Consider the following 12,149-nt stretch of genomic DNA (forward strand, 5'->3'; position numbering starts at 1 on the left):
CAAGTGGCTGACTCTTGATTTTGGCTCAGGTCTTGATCTCAGTGGTCCTGGGATTGAGCCCCACGTTGAGCTCTGCGGTAAGCATGGAGCCTGCTTGGGATTCTCTCCCCCTTCACTTCCTTTCCTCCACTGGTGCTTTCTCTCTCTTTCTAAATAAATTAATAAATAAATAAATAACCAAATAAATAAAAAAGTAAAGAAATAAATAAGTTCATGAAGGAGGTGATAATTAAACAAGGCATTGAAGGGTGAGTAGAATTTTGATAAGTATAGTTAGGAAAAGAATATTACAGAGTAGAAGAATAGCAGGAACAAAGAAAGGCACAGAGGTAGGTAAGCATCGGCCTCTGGGATGAATAGGTAGCTTCATTTGTGTTCAGCATCAGTTCTGCAGCTGGGGTGCCTGGATGTATTCTCAGAAGGTACAAGGCTTATGAAGATTTTAAAGTTTTATTTTCCTATTTGTTAGAATATTAAAAAAAATATTTTACCAGTAATATGTAACTAAAAGACATTTTTATTGAACAGAACGTCAATTTTTTAAATTAATGTTTCTCAAACTGGGGACTTTGAATGTGATCTTGAAAGTCATTGAGAAATTTTTCTTTAAAAAGGACCCATAGGGACACCTCGATGGCTAAATCCGTTAAGCATCTGACTTTGGCTCAGGTCGTGATCTCATGGTTGATGGGTTCAAGTTCTGCGTCAGGCTCTGTGCTGACAGCTCAGAGCCTGGAGCCTGCTTCAGATTCTGTGTCTCCCTCTTTCTCTGCCCCTCCCCAGTTCATGCTCTGTCACTCTCTCTTCTCAAAAATAAACATTAAACAAAATTTTTTAAAAAAGGATCCGTAGATTACTCAAGTTTGGGAAACATTGGTCTACAGGATAAGGTATAAGAATGGGATATAAAGAGGTGAGTTTAGGTTATCCAGATTATGAGGGAACTTAGATACCATCCTGTAGAATTGTATTTTCCTCACTGGGTATTTTGAAGCCAGTTAGGTTCTTAAGTGGCTCAGAACAACAATAGGACCTGACTTCTATTGGGTAAACTACTGATTTGATGTAAGTAGGATTGATTACAGAAGGGAGAGATAGCTGGTAGGAGACCAGGAAAGAAGATGTGAGAGCCCAAACTGCAGTCATTTATTTGTTTATTTGTTTATTTATTTATCAGTTTAGTTACTCAACAAAATTCACTGTGTGCCAAGCTCTCTTCTTGACGTGGGGAATATAGCAGAGAACACTATAGCCAAATCCTTGCCTCTTGGAGTTTACATTCTGGTTGAGGAGACAGGCAATAAACTAGATAAATAAATAAATAAAATATATAGTTATGTGTTATGGAGAAAAAATAAAAGTAGGAAAGAAAGATTTGGATGGGGAAAGAAAGGGAAAGATGGTGAAATTTCAAAAAGAATGGCCAAAAAACCCCACGCCTTACTGGGAAGATAACTTTATGGGGTAAAAACCCAGAGAATGGACCATGCATTATCTGGGGGCCAAGCATTCCAAGCAGAACAGCAAGTGTAAAGGATGGGAAGGGAAGAGTGTGCCTGGCAGGGAGGCTGGTGTGGCTGGAGCCCAGTGAGATATGAGAGACTTCATGGAAGAGTGACTGGAAATGAGACCAGCCTGGTTATGGAGTGGTGGGAGTGTGAGACAAGGTCCTTTAAGACCTTAGCTTTTTCTGAACTAGAAAACCATTGGTGATCTTGACGTGAGGAGAACCCTGGTCACAAGCTGCTTTGTTGAGAATAGACTGAAGCTGAAGATCAAGGGCAGGAATAAGAAAACCAGTTGGGGAATGGTACAATAAACCAGGTGAGAGATGATGGGTTTCTGTAGAAAGCTAGTCTTCATTTCCTATCCTTTTGAGTGAGGTTTTAACAGATGTGATTCATTATTGTGTTTGAGATGTTCTTAATTTTTCAAACATACAGGGTTTATTTTTCTTAAGCATCCACAGTTTTTAAGTACAAACTTAGTAAGCTTAACTTTAATGATGCATTCTTTCAAAAAGCCCATTAATATTTTCGTAAGCTTTTCTTTTGTCTTGGACCATCCATACTAGTCTCAGTAGCCTTATTTCCCTTTATATCCTTTCTAGTTATAAAATTCTAGGAGTAATAAAGAGTTGACTCTCCCTCTTGGTGAAGAAGGTGATATGAAAAAGAAATAGAGCCCATAAAGGAATGTAAACAGAGGAAGAGATGAAAAAGAACTACTAAAATTAAGGGTTCAGAGAGATTGAATCTTTCATAAAAAGAGAGTATAAATTGAACTTTCAATCCTTGTATGTTCATCTATGAAGAATGTAGGAATATTATCCCCTTAAAATGAGACTTTGTTTTATGTTCATATAGTATTTCTTTTAATCAGTAGTGTTAACAATGCATATACAGCTATTAAAATGAATATGCTATAATTAGAATATGTAGTTTTGACTAGTAGTTTCAATAGATTGCCATTTTTTTAATTAAAAAAAATTTTTAATGTTTATTTTATTTTTGAGAGAGACAGAGTTTGAGCAAGAGAGGGAGACATAGAATCGAAAGCAGGCTCCAGGCTCTGAGCTGTCAGGACAGAGCCCGATGCGGGGCTCCAACTTACAGACTGCAAACTCATGACCTAAGCCGAAGTCGGACACTTAACCGACTGAGCCACGCAGGCACCCCAATAGATCACCACTTTAAATCTTCAGTCTCCATCCTTTTTTTTTTTCTTTTTAATATTTTTATTTATTTCTAGGAGAGAGAGAGAGAGACAGCGTGAGCAGGGGAGGGTCAGAGAGAGAGGGAGATACAGACTCTGAAATAGACTCCAGGCTCTGAGCTGGCAGTCAGCACAGAGCCCGACGCGGGGCTCGAACCCACGAACCACAAGATCATGACCTAAGCGAAAGTCGGACGCTTAACCGACTAAGCCACCCAGGCGCCCCATAGTCTCCATCCTGATATACAGTGGGAAGGGGTAAGAACCTTTAACATGCATTTCACCAGCATTTAAACAGGTATTTGGCCATCTATGTTTTTGTGCCCCTGTTTTACTTGGAGATTTTTGAGCTCAGACCTAGTCTTCTGGAAAGTGACCCTCTACATTCGGCTTCCTATATCTTAGCTGCTGTAAGTCTCAAGGCATGAAAATAGCAGCTTCTGACAAGCTCTTTTCTCAATCAGGATTTTTCTTAACACCTTCCTATTGGTGCTCTACCTCTGTGTGGTATCAATATTTCTTTTATCTGCATAGTTCCACTAAAAATTCAAGAAAATTATTTTGTCACTTCTATTAACATCATGGATAAATAAGGAACTTAGAATAATGAACTATAAAACATTTCTTCTATGATTGGGAAGGAGAGCATACAAAAAAATTATAGATGACGTTGCTCTATAGCACTGCATGATATTGCATGCCCAGTAAATAATTTAAAGATTTCTGGAAGGTAAACTTACAGTAAGTTGTATCTGCTATTAGTCATAGGTATATCTAGCGATTCCCTAACACATGCCATATTATCTCCTAGTTCAGTATTGTTTTCATTAGTATAAATAAAAGATAACATTTACTAACATGTGTTAGAGAGTTAAATAGTATGGCTCTAGTAAAAATAGATTTAAAAAAAAAAATTCCATTGTGAAATGCTGTGACTGGCAAGATTACATTTAGAATGACCAAAATAGTTGGCTCAGTTGGTGGAACATGTAACTCTTAATCTCAGGGTTGTGGGTTCAGGCCCCACATTGGTTGTGGAGATTACTTAAAAATAGAATAAAATAGGACAGAATAGAATAGAAATAAAATAACCGTATCAGAAGAGATTGTTCAGTAAATGGTTTTGTGATAATTACTTAGCTATCTGGGGACCAAAAAAAATGAAGAATAACCTTAAGTAACCTCTGTCTTACCACTTAAGTAAATTCAAACTGGATCAAAAATTTAAACATTAAAAAAACCATAAAAGTATTAGAAAATGAGACTGTTTTCGGGGCACCTGGGTGGCATAGTCGGCTAAGCGTCCGACTTTCACTTAGGTCATGATCTCGCGGTGCGCGGGTTCGAGCCCCGCGTCCGGCTCTGTGCTGACTGCCAGCTCAGAGCCTGGAGCCTGTTTCAGTCTGTGACTCTCTGTCTCTCTGACCTTCCCTTGCTCACGCAGTCTCTCTCTCTCCTAGAAGCAATTAAAAAAAAAATTTAAAAAAAAAAAAGAAAATGAGACTATTTTCAGTAATTTTAGAATGGGGAAGACCTTCCTACACAAGCTCCAGAGGACAAAAAAGAAAGGCTTTATACATCTGACCACATAAAAATTTACAGTATCTGCATCATTAAATATACTATAAAACAAAGTCAAAAAGACCAGCTAAAAACTGGGAAATATTTGCAATAATAAAATTGTTGAATTTTAGTTGAAAAGAATTCCTTCAAATAAAAAAATAACAATAGGAAAATGTATGAGCAAGTAATTATAGATATTGAAATACAGATGACATAAACTTAGGGAAAGATGTTCAAATCTGTCATAATTAAATGAAAATTAAAACAAGTAGATGTCTGTTTATTGGCAAAGATGAAATAGTGTGATAACGTGGTATGTTGCTCGGGGTAGGAAAAAACGGGCACCACTGATGTGCAAGTAGTTTGGGGCATTCCTATTTGGAGGCATTTTGACAGTATTTAGTAGATTCAAAATGCAATGTCCTTTAACCCAGTATTTCCACTTCTAGAAAATTAGCCCACATGTAAAGCTCTACCAGTTTGCAAGGATAAGCATGTTTGTGCAGCTTGGCTTATAATAGTAGATGGTGTGGTCAGAAGGGCAGTGTCTTCAACAGAGGACTGGTTATGGTGAAGTATATGGTAGAATAGTATGCAGCTGTGAAAAGGAATCAAAAGTTCTTTAAGTGCTGAACGGAAATATCTCCAACATATATTGTCAAGGTTTTTTTAATGCAAAGTTTACATATTATGTAACACATTTTGTTTCAAATGTTCTTACTTAGAAAAAAGTGGGAGGAGTGTATGTGCCAGTGTTTGGTAAGGAACTGTTTCCAAAAGAAACCATTATCATTAATTGTTTCTGAGAAAGAGGTTTGGGGAAATAGAAGTCTGGGGTGGAAAAGAGATTTACTTTTTTTTTTTTTTTTGGTACTCTTCCCTACTCTTGGAAATATTTTTGCTCTGTGCACATACTACCTTTTTGGCTGAAAGCACTAGTTAAGTGAAACTAAAATGACCATGTTAGAGTTTTAGTAATGAGAACAAGAGAAGGAAAGTCAAAGAAGGGTTATATGCAGATTTCCCCAGTATAGAAATAGAAACCTTTTGATGTAAAAATGAACAATTGGTAGATTTTAAAACTAAGACTCTTCTATGTAAAATATATTAAGATTCAGATTTCTCTACATCAGTGTTTTTTTAAAGTATGATTTACAGAGTACCTACTTATTAAAAATGCAGACCCCTGTGCCCCACTGTAGTCTCACCCACTCATGTAGCCTCTGGAATGAATCCCCAGAATCAGCAATTTTAACACTCCTTTAGTTAATTTTATGCTCATTTAAGTTTGAGAAGTACTCCCTAAATTCTAGCATCCTCACTTTAAATGATTAAGCAAATTGCATTGTGCTTGCCCATCCTGCAGTATAATCACATAATACATTAAAGCAGATTAAGATTTAGCCTTTATTCAATAACTTTATTTACCCAATTTGACTCTTAAGCCTCCAGGGGTCAGGTTTCACTACTGTTTCTGCATGGTGGTAATACGGGCTCTGAGTGAGGAAGATTGGTAGACAAAGATAACTCATCTTGATTAACATTTAACAGGGTAAAAAGGAAGTAGAAAGTTGTGGATAATACTTTCTCCCCTTTTGGTTATCTTTAGGATATAGTGATTTCTGAGACATTTCTTCCAAGGGCCCATTTAGTATCTTTTATGAATGTTTTTTATTTACTTTGTTTAGGTTAAGTATAATATACATAAAGAAAAGTACATAATCATATCTGTACACTTTAGAGAAATAATCATAAAACAGGCAACCATGTACCCATTACCGAAGTTGGAATTCTAGAACTCCCCATGGGCCCCTCCCTTATCATACCCCTCTCCTTCCCTATTTTACATAATCACAATCAAACATGTTAATTGGATTTCCTCAGTAGGCTGAATCGGAAGCTATGAGGAGTATATTCAAAGTCTATTGTAAATCCCAATTTTTTTCTTTTGTATAAAGATTTGCCCTGGATTTTTTTTCTTATCAAAAGGAACAACCTATAAATAGGTTTAAAAACCTATAAATCAGTAGGATTATTAAACAAATCATATTTTATTAAATAGGTTTATCTAATATGTGTTTGGGAAAATCAATTACTCATTTGATTACCTTGCATACATGAAAATATATCCCAGATGGAGTGATGAACTGCATTATTTAAAGATGAGACAGTGTCAGAGAAAATTAACCGTATCTCTAAAGAGATTTCTTTTTTTCCAAGGATAAAAACAATGAAAGAATCACAAAGGGAAAGATTTATAGGTTTGACTACATAAATATTTGAACTTTTATGCTTCAAAACAAATCAAAGTTAAAATGCAAACTGGGAAAAATGCATTTCAAGTATGATAGATAACCAGTAAAATAATACAAAAAAATAAGCAATTTGGGAAAGTAAATGGAAGAAAATACAGTAAATGTAAATAACAAGTGTTGGTTCCTAGATTTCATTCTTTAAGTTCATAATTCAACAGTCAGCATTTATTGACAGCCTATGTATTAATAAGATATAGGCTAAGCTTTATAATAAAGATACAGAAAATAACACCATCACAGTGAGGTAGAAGCTTGTTTGTTTGTTGTTTGTTTGTTTTTCAGAGAAAAATAGTCTAAAAGATAGTGGGTTGCTGAGTTTTGCTCAATGCAAGTAGGCAGCTCTGTCCCACAAGGCCATCCAGGGACCCCAGTTTCTTTTCTATTGTTGCTGTAACATCCCCTAGGGTGATGTCCTTGTCCAAGTGGTTGAAACTGGATGATAGTCATACTCTCATTCTAGCCCACAGGAAGAGGAAATAGGAATCCCGGGCAATGAGTACATCTTTAGGTGATAACTAAGAGGTTGTTTATGTCATTTGTACTCACATCCCATTGTACAGACGTAGTCACATGGCCACCCTTCTCTTAAAGCAGACTAAAGCCCTTCTGTGAGAGAGGCTAGAAATGCAGCCCAGCAGCCATGTACCCAGTAAGGAAGCAGGTAAATAATGTAGATAAATACATAAAGCATTCATTCAAAATGAGAAAGATTGCAGTACACCAGTAGGAAAAAAAGACCAGTAATCGAAAAAGAAATGCAACTTAAAACAAGAAGATGCCTTTTGGCCTTATCAACTATAGTAGGCAGAATAATGCCCCCATCCCCAAAGGATATCCATGTTATCATCTCTGGAACCTGTGAATACGTCATGTTACATGGTGAGGGAATGCTTTGGTTGCAGACGGAATTAAGTTTGCTAATCAGCTAACCTTAAAATAAGGAGCTTAGCCTGGGTTATCCAGGCGGGCCCAGTGTAATCACAAAAGTCTTTAAAAGAGAATCAGAAGAGGAAGTCAGAGAGATGTAGCATGAGAGGACTCAAATCTCTGTTGCTAGCTTTGAAGACAGGAAGGGGGCCACTAGAAACCAGAAAAGGCAAGGAAACAGATTCTTTTCTAGAGCCTCTAGAAAGGAACACAGCTGTGCTGACATCTTGAGTTTGGCCCATTGAGACCCATGTTGGATTTCTGATTTACAGAGCTGTAAGATAGTAAATTTGTGTTGTTTTAAAGCCACAAGTTTTATGGTAATTTGTTACAAGAGCATTAGATAACTAAACACCAAGTTATTTGTGTGTGTGTGTGTGTGTATGTATTAATAGTGACACTCAATGCTGGTGAGACAAACATCAGTCACAACTAATGCGGATATAAATTACTACAAATCCTTCTGAAAACAATTTGGGAGTATGTTCCATAGACCTAAAATGTTCATATCCTTTGGCTTATTGACCCTAAAGAAATAATTTGGAAAGTAGCAAATATTTACTTACAAAAATTGTCACAACAGCATTATTAATATTAGCAAGTAAGTAGCAAACATTAGGAAAATGGTTAAATAAGGTTTTGTAATCCGTATGGTAGACTGTCATTGCCATTATGATTACCAAGAATCTTTAATGAGAAAATGCTTAAGATAGACTATAAAGTTAAAATAACTTAGTGGATAAAACTGTATATTCAGTATGGTATTTGTGGTTACCCATGCTTAAGTATTGAGAGATGCATTGGAGGAAAAAACCTGAAAGAAAAAAAGAGGCACCTGGGTGGCCCAGTTGGTTGAGCATCCAGCTTTGGCTCAAGTTATGATCTCACAGTTTGTGGGTTCAAGCCCTGCGTCGGGCTCCATGCTGACAGCTCAGAGCCTGGAGCCTGTCTTTGGATTCTGTGTCTCCCTCTCTCTGACCCTCCCCTACTCATGCTGTCTTTCTCCCTCTCTCTCAAAAGAAAAAAATACATTAGTATGGTTGTCTGGGATATGTAATTGAGCTAGTGAACTTAATTTTTTTCTTATTTTTATTTTATTTTTGAGAGAGAGAGAGAGACAGAGTGTGAGCAGGGGAGGGGCAGAGAGAGGGAGACACAGGATCTGAAGCAGGCTCCAGGCTCTGAGCAAAACTCACGAACCGTGAGATCACGACCTGAGCCCAAGTTGGCGCTTAACCGACTGAGGCACCCAGGTGAGCCTGGATTTTTTTTCTTTATGCATTTTTCTACTATGAGTATATATACTTTTAAACTAAGAGGACAAAATAAAAGAAGACAAGAAAGAAGTTATGACGTAAAATAGAGGGAGGTAGACATCTTTTAGACCAGGACAAGACCCATTTTCCCACTCTGCCTTGCTGAGAGATTATTACATTTGGCTTTAATAAAACCCCTGTGAGTTAAAGAACCTTTGGAGAAATCGAAACACCAAGAGAACAAGTGATTCACCAAAGATTATACAGTTAATAAATTTAGCTAAGACTAGAAGTTGAATTTTCTGATATCTCATACTCTTCACTGTTTTTTTTTTTATGTACTATCTGTAACTGGTACTTGATAAGTTATTATAAGCTTTTTAGGGTCAAGACTATAATATATATTCATCTTTATATTCCCTTTAGTGTCTAGTTATAGGTACCTTGGCCATGATAGATATTGAATCATAATTGACCAAAATTATTAAAGGATGTAAAAGTGAAATAGATTTTTCTTTAAGAAAACTGAAAACTACATTAGTCCTTAGAAGGCTTATTCCTTTCCACCATCAACTTTATTTCTTCCTTCTTTCTTTTTCCCAATAATTAATTCATAACATCTCTGAGCCTTTTTTTTTTTTTGCCCTATATTTTCTTGGACTAAATAAAGGAAAACTATTTCTAGCACTCTGCCATTTTCAATATCCAAGAATTCCTATAACACACCAGTTTATTCTGATGCAGGATGATTAGGAATTGGGAGAAAGCTTTTGAAACATTGGTGTATTGAGTCTTAGAAGTAAATATCTTTGTGGATTCTAAATTAGTTTGTATTAAAAACACGTAGATTGAAGTTAAGAATGCTGGACTTAACACTGAGGAAGTATCTGCTAAGTTTCTAAACCAATTTTCTAATATTATCACTAATGTTAGTCATAATAAAAGTTTCTAAAGTAGATCTATGCACAGAAAAATATGCCAGCTACTTGCATGCCTTTGGATTTGCAACCTTGAGTTATCTTAATAATCAGTGATTTTTATTAATACTATTAAGAGAACTTTGAGAATGAGACCATCTTGGAAGAGTAAAGAGATTTGTAGACTGATTAAATCAGCTTTAATTTTGATTTCCAGTCCTGGCTTAGCCATTAGCTAGTTATATGACTTCGGAGCTTCCCCCAATACTTTTTGAAGAAAATAAAGTTATAAAATTATAAGTATGATTTTAAATGTATGACTAGCCTCTCTGGAACTCAATTTTTATATCTAAAAGTGCAGAGATGGATTATCTAGGTGAGGTTTGAAATCTCTTCCAGCTATAAAAATTCTAATTCTAAAACACATTCTAAATAGAAAATAGTTGAGGAATCCCAAGTTCCAGGATGTCAAAAAGCAAAAGGTTAGGATACCAGAATATCATTAAATACAAACTAAAATGTCAAGTACATTAGAAAACCATGAGCTGTCGATCTTCAGTTTGAACTTCAGCTCTTGGCATTTGTTTGAAAGGCTATAGTATAGTGAATGATATGAAATGGAATGCACTTGTGCACAAATGCCATCCCACATAACTGAGGCCTGGGGGAGGTGTGCTAATTGAGAGCTGAAGGTGAAGGTACATAGGGCAAGGGTGGGATTTTGTGAGGCTGTCTGTAGGATCTCTTCCCCATACCCCTTCCCTCCTCTCTCTGGCCCCCCAGACCTTCCAAAGGCTAGCAACCCTCAGCAATTCTGACACTAGTGGGCAGCACTACTCCCTACCATCTAGTTCTGCTGCTGGAGAAAACTCCCAGGTCTTTCCTTAATTATCCTCAGCCTGCTAGGGAAACCACTCTCTCACACATTTTGCCACCTAGCCTGTGGGGACGAGACAAACTTGGCCTCAGAAGTAGGCAGAAGCTAGGAGGAAAAAAGGTAAAGGGAGAAAAGACCTGAGGGAGAAGGGGAGATAAAAGCTTTGGGGGAAGGTGAGAGGGACTAAATCAAGGAATCAGAGGAGACTGTGATGAAGAAAGAGGGCAACATACCTGCCCTTGGCAGATCTGTCATATCTTGGCCTGCAGAGTTCAGAGACTTTCATTCCCCTAACAGTGAATGTGTACTGGCCACTCTCAGGTGAGGAGGCAAGAGTTAAAGCCCGTGAGTTACCAAGTCGACTTCCTGGAGAGCTCCCTTTCTGCTGCACGGGCTTGTTGCCTGGGAGCTACCTGCATCCGAACTTCTGCCCACCCATCCTGGGGCTCCAGCACCTGCATTGGCCGTGCTTTTACCACCTTCAGTGTGGTTTTTTTTGTTTGTTTCTTTGTTTTGTTTTTTTTAAAGCTTTATTTCCAGAATTTTTGTTACTCATCTTGGTTTTTGTATCACTGAATTTAAACTTTTCAAAATTTATAAATGGATCTGATGTATGTGTCCAAGTAATTGGGAGTTTTACAACGCAAGTAGTGTATTTCAGCAATGCCACTTCTCTGAATCTGAATCAGTCTGCGTTTTGCTAGAGAGCATCCACACTTCGTGAGACACTGTGGCAAATTTAGAAGCCATGGTCCTTATCTGCAAGGAGCTTTAACTTGCGAAACAAAACTGAAGCATATAATGATGACGCAGAAAAATTGACATTAAATTATGGGATCTACTTCCTTTTACTGAAGATTGTGAATCACTCCTCTTGACAGTCAGCCCAGATCAATAGGTATTAATTTCTGAAAGCCAGCTTTCACGAGTGCTAAAAAGCATTAGGACAGTCACAATGAGTTGTATTTACCTTTCAGTATGTGAAGGCAACAGAGACTTTTTGGTCCAGACAATTCATTTAGGCTGGGTGTTTTTTTCTTGTCACTTTGCCAAGCTTATATATCTAATTTTTGTTTTGGCATCTAACTACTTGGATAGTCTCAATCCAGATTTCCATTTCCTCATGAGTCTTAACTTCTTCCTCACCATTCTGCTAAAATAGCTTCTACTCAAATCATGAATGACTTCCTTGTTGCCAAATCTAATGGTTACATTTCAGATACTAAATGATCTTTCTGTTTAACTTGACCTATCAACCACTCATCCTCCCCTTCTCAAAACCCTTCTCTCCTTAGTTGCTATGGTACAGTTCTTTCCTCTTTTATTATTTTTTTCTACCTCTGTAATTGCTCCTTCTTAGCTGTTTTTCTAAACTCTTCTTCCTCTATTTAAAACATATTGGTGGGGTGCCCGGGTGGCCCAGTTGGTTAAGCATCTGGCTTCAGCTCAGGTCATGATCTCATGGTTTGTGGGTTCAAGCCCCGCATTGGGCTCTACACTGACAGCGTGGGGCCTGGAGCCTGCTTCAGATTCTGTGTTTCCCTGTCTGTCTTCCCCTCTCCCCCGTTTGTGCTCTCTC

General features: G+C 37.3%; 1 protein-coding gene across 1 annotated transcript in view; it reads left to right on the plus strand.

Moving 5' to 3' along the window:
• SLC49A4 (solute carrier family 49 member 4) overlaps positions 1-12,149 on the plus strand; it is a 75,295-nt gene that overhangs the window by 9,838 nt on the left and 53,308 nt on the right. The window lies entirely within an intron of this gene.

Source organism: Crocuta crocuta, unplaced genomic scaffold (genome assembly GCF_008692635.1).
Source record: "Crocuta crocuta isolate KB4526 unplaced genomic scaffold, BGI_CrCroc_1.0 scaffold45, whole genome shotgun sequence".
Taxonomy (NCBI): domain Eukaryota; kingdom Metazoa; phylum Chordata; class Mammalia; order Carnivora; family Hyaenidae; genus Crocuta; species Crocuta crocuta.